This window comes from Myotis brandtii, unplaced genomic scaffold (assembly GCF_000412655.1).
Source record: "Myotis brandtii unplaced genomic scaffold, ASM41265v1 scaffold657, whole genome shotgun sequence".
NCBI classification, from domain to species: Eukaryota; Metazoa; Chordata; class Mammalia; order Chiroptera; family Vespertilionidae; genus Myotis; species Myotis brandtii.
In genome coordinates this window covers 2,284,393-2,289,162 of record NW_005370552.1, presented here as the reverse complement: position 1 = coordinate 2,289,162, position 4,770 = coordinate 2,284,393, and the positions used below count along the sequence as shown (strand labels likewise).

The 4,770-nt window shown below is 49.8% G+C and overlaps 1 long non-coding RNA gene across 1 annotated transcript in view; it reads right to left on the bottom strand.

The window, feature by feature from the left end:
• The window catches only part of LOC102261427, a 15,618-nt gene extending 11,683 nt beyond the window's left edge, over positions 1–3,935 (bottom strand). The window contains exons 1-2 of the long non-coding RNA XR_314422.1: positions 3,570–3,935; positions 2,471–2,542 (exon numbers count right to left, since the gene is read on the bottom strand). This is a non-coding gene — a long non-coding RNA (uncharacterized LOC102261427). The remainder of the gene's footprint in view (positions 1–2,470; positions 2,543–3,569) is intronic.
• Between the last annotated feature and the right edge of the window lie 835 nt (positions 3,936–4,770).

The following is a 4,770-nucleotide window of genomic DNA, read 5'->3' as shown; positions in this document are numbered from 1 at the left end:
GCGTCAACCTATGAGCCAGGAGGTCACGGTTCAATTCCAGGTCAGGGCACATGCCCGGATTGCAGGCTCAATCCCTGGTGGGGGGTGTGCAGGAGGCAGCCGATCCGTGATTCTCATCATTGATGTTTCTAGCTTTCTTTCCCTTACTCTCTGAAATCAATATAAATATATTTTTAAAAAATCAGTCCTTGACTTTAAAAAAAAAGAATATTGGCCCTTGGAAGTAAACACTCTGTCCCAATGAGTCAATCAAACTTCGTATCATTTCTAGGTGGGAGGCGGCCAGGAGCAGGCTGTCTGTAATTATATAAATGTCAACCCTGTCCTTCGCAGCCTCCTCAAGGCAGGCAGCCGTGTCCTATTTATCATAATGTTCCCTGCACCTTGTTCCAATTTTTTTCTCATTTACTTGTTGGGTCTCCCATAAAAGAATGTCAGTTTCTCAAAGACAAAGTCTTTGCAATCATCTCTCATAAGACCCTGGGAGTGTGTGGAAGGTACAGTGTGTATCTGTTGACTCAATGAATAGAGCAAGTTCTGCTTTTTGAAAAGGTAGAAGGAACAGTGAAAAGATTCGCCCTAGCTGGTGTGGCTCAGTGGATAGAGCGTTGGCCTTCGGACTAAAGGGTCCCAGGTTTGATTCTGTCAAGGGCATGTACCTTGGTTTCCGGCACATCCTCAGTAGGGGGTGTGCAGGAGGCAGCTGATCAATGTTTCTCTCTCATCGATGTTTCTAACTCCCTATCCCCTCTCCCTTCCTCTCTGTAAAAAATCAATAAAATATATTTTTTTTAAAAAAGAAAGAAAGAAAAGGAAAGATTCACCCTAGCTGGTTTGGCTCAGTGGATAGAGTGTCAGTCTGTGGACTGAAGGGTCCCAGGTTCAATTCCAGTCAAGGGCACATGCCTGGGTGGCAGGCTCGATCCCCAGTAAGGGGCCTGCAAAAGGCAGCCAATCAATGATTCTCTCTCATCATTGATGTTTCTATCCCTCTCGCCCTCCCTCTCCCTTCCTCTCTGCAATCCATAAAAATATTTTTTAAAAAGAGTGAAAAAATTCTATTCCCATTTTGGAATTATCTGGTAAAATTTTCTCTGCCAATGCTGCTATTGCATGGGTCATTACAACCCTAAATAATTATATTCACCGCGGGTCAGAACACCAGAGTCTCTGTTTAGAATTATTTACTGCAGAACTTCATGAGGGATGTTTCTTTAGGCTATCTCAGGTTTGAGCAACTAGACCTGTAGATGTGTGGTGACAAATTTGTGATGAGCCTGGCTGGTGTGGCTCAGTGGTTGAGCACCATCCCCTGCACCAGGAGGTCACTGGTTCCATTCCTGGTCAGGGCACTTGCCCAGGTTCGGGCTCGATCCCCAGTAGGGGGCGTGCAGGAGGCAGCCGATGGATTCTCTCTCATCATTGATGTTTCTCTCGCTCTCGCTCTCCCTCTCCCTTCCTCTCTACCTAAAAAATCAATACAAACATATTTTTTAAAATTTGTGATGAGTCTATTAAAACCTATAGAACAACAGGGCAAAAAACTTGTGGGGGGGGGATTTCAACATCCAGAATCACACAGTTCCAGCCTGATAGTTTTCATTTTTTCTTCTTCCTTTAGGAAGATGGTTTCTTTAAGGGATGTTTTTAAAGCAAAATGATCTTAAAATAATGTGACTAGAGAGCTACTGTAGTTTTTGGTGACTCCACCAATGAATTCATATCTGAAATTAAAATAAGAAAATCACCAAAAAGGTTATTTCATATATTTGGCTCAAAGTTTTGTTTTTATTTTATTTTTAATATATTTTTATTGATTTCAGAGAGGAAGGGAGAGGGAGAGAGAGATAGAAACATCCATGATGAGAGAGAATCATTGATCGGCTGCCTCTTGCATGCCCCACACTGGGGATCGAGCCTGCAACCCAGACATGTGCCCTGACCGGAATCGAACAGGGGACCTTTCAGTCTGCAGGCCGATGCTCTATCCACTGAGCCAAACCAGCTAGGGCTGAGTTTTGTTTTTAAACCAATGGTTCTCAACCTTCCTAATGCCACGACCCTTTAATACAGTTCCTCATGTTGTGGTGACCCCCAATTTCACTGTTACAAAATTGAACATAATTAAAGCATAGTGATTAATCACAAAAACAATATGTAATGATAGATGTGTTTTCCGATGGTCTTAGGCGACCCCTGTGAAAGGGCCAAAGGGGTCGAGACCCACAGGTTGAAAACCGCTGTTTTAAACAAACAAAAACCCCACCACCTACTGTTTCTCTCATTCTCCATCCCCTCCCCCACGCTCACACATGCAATGAAACCGAATCCAAACTGGTGTCCAGGTACAGCTTCCGCGGAAGCCACTTGCAGACCGTGCTTCTTGGGTTCCCACGCATCTTCTAGGCCTCGCCAACCCCCGCACCTACACGCAACCGGCTGGGGCCAGAGGAGCGGCCTGGAGACTTACCAGGCAGCAGCAGGGCCAGCATCCCGCGAGCTGCAGCACCTGTGGCTTAGAGCCGCCCAGCTGGATCCCTGCCTGCGGGGAGAGAGCACAGGTCAGCAGGCACCCAGGAGCAGTGCCTGCAGAACCGGACACCCGGGCCCCCCTCACACCTCCCCCCCTCCTCCCGGACTGCCCGGCTTCTCCCTCTTCTCCACACTCACTTCTCCCAATAATCTTGCCGTTGGGTTAAGAAGAACCACTAGCAGCCCAGCTGGTGTGGCTCAGTGGTTGAGCGTCAACCTATGAACCAAGAGGTCACATCAGGCTCAATCCCCAGTAGGGGGCGTGCAGGGGGCAGCCAATTGATTCATGTATGTTTCTCTCTCTCACTCTCCCTCTAACATCAATAAAAACATGTTTTTTTTAAAAAAGAAAAGAAGGCCCTAACCGGTTTGGCTCAGTGGATAGAGCATCGGCCTGCAGACTGAAAGGTCCCCTGTTCGATTCCGGTCAGGGCACATGTCTGGGTTGCAGGCTCGATCCCCAGTGTGGGGCATGCAAGAGGCAGCCGATCAATGATTCTCTCTCATCATGGATGTTTCTATCTCTCTCTCCCTCTCCCTTCCTCTCTGAAATCAATAAAAATATATTAAAAATAAAATAAAAACAAAACTTTGAGCCAAATAAATAATAAAATAAAATAAAAAGAAAAAGAAAAAGAAAAGAAGAACCAGCCCAGCCAGCATGGCTCCGTGGTTGAACGTCAATCTAAACCAGGAGAACACGGTTCGATTCCCAGTCAGGGCACAGGCCTGGGTTGTGGGACATCCCCAGTGTAGGGCGTGCAGGAGGCAGCCAATCTATGATTCTCTCTCATCTTTGATGTTTCTCTCTCTCTCTTCCTCTCTGAAATCAATAAAAAATATATTTTAAAAAAAAAGAAGAAGAAGCAGTAACAACAGCCAATCAGAAGCTCCCTGCCCGGATCTGTTCAGAAACCCTTCATCAGGCTAAATCCCCGACAGCCGCTCAGGGGGACTCACTGACAACCCAGTGAGAAGACAGACAGAGAGGAACCTCTGCCGGAAGCCTTAGCGAACAGTCCCCAAGTGTCGCTTACCGGCCTGGGGGGTCGGCCTGGTCCCCTCCTCCTCCGAGGCTCCCTTGGGCTCCCCCAGCTCATCCATCTCCGAGGTCAGGCAGCCAACGCTGCTGAAAATCCTCCCACAGAGAAGTGAGGGGGGTGGGGGGGCAGGAGGAAAGTTGCTTGTGCCGCTTTGAGCGCTTATTTTTCTTCCTCCAGATTTAATGGCAGGAAAATCCTGTATCGGAGGAGGATTAGCCGAGATGATGGAATGTGTCTGCCTCTCGGATCACAAAAGCCAGTGGCAGGTCTTGCTGACACACCAATCGGCTTTATCCCAGGCCCGGGCCTCTCTATCCGCCCGGCCCCCTTCCCTCCTTAAACCCTCTGCAGACCCCACCTCCCGCCCCGGCCCCAGCCCGGGCCCCAAGCACCATGCAGCCAGGAATTGGCTTCCCGCCGACCAAAGAGCGTTCTCAGCATTTTCCACGAGGCCATGTTATGTAACCCGGAGAGCGGGGGCCAGGCCAGGGCAGCTAAAGCGAGGCCGTTTTCCCGAAATGCGGGCTGCCGATCGGCCTTGCTCTGCAGTGATTGATGCCACCCTCGTGCCCATCTGGCTAGAGACCTGGTTTTTGGGGGGAGGGGGGAGGCTGAGCTGGCCACCGCCCAGGGCAGCAGGCCTAGGGGCCATTTTCCCCATCTGGCTGGGGTTTCTCGAACCCATTGGGCCTCAGAGTCTGGTGGCAGCAACATGGGGAGCTGGTTAGGGATTGAGACTCTCAGCACCCCCACCCCCACCTCTGGAATCAGCATCTGCATTTGTGGTGGGGGTTTTTGTGGGGTTTTCTGTTTGTTTGTTTTCTTAATCCTCACCCGAGGATATTTTTCCGTTGATTTTTAGGGAGAGAGGAAGGGAGAGGGAAAGACAGAGAGAAACATCGATGTGAGAGAAACACATGGATTGGTTGCCTCCTGCATGTGCGTCGACCAGGGCCCCGGCCAGGGAGGAGCCCGCACCCAAGGCACGTGCCCTTGACCAGAATCGAACCCGGGACCCTTCAGTCCCCAGGCTGACGCTCTATCCACTGAGCCACACCGGCCAGTGCAGGAAGCATTGTCTTCTCCAGGCTCGCCGGCCTGTTGCTCTGGGCCAGGGATCTCCCTGCGGAGGCCCTTCCCGCCCGTGAACTCAGACATTCCTCCTGAGCAGGAAGCGAGGAACAATCAGAGACTG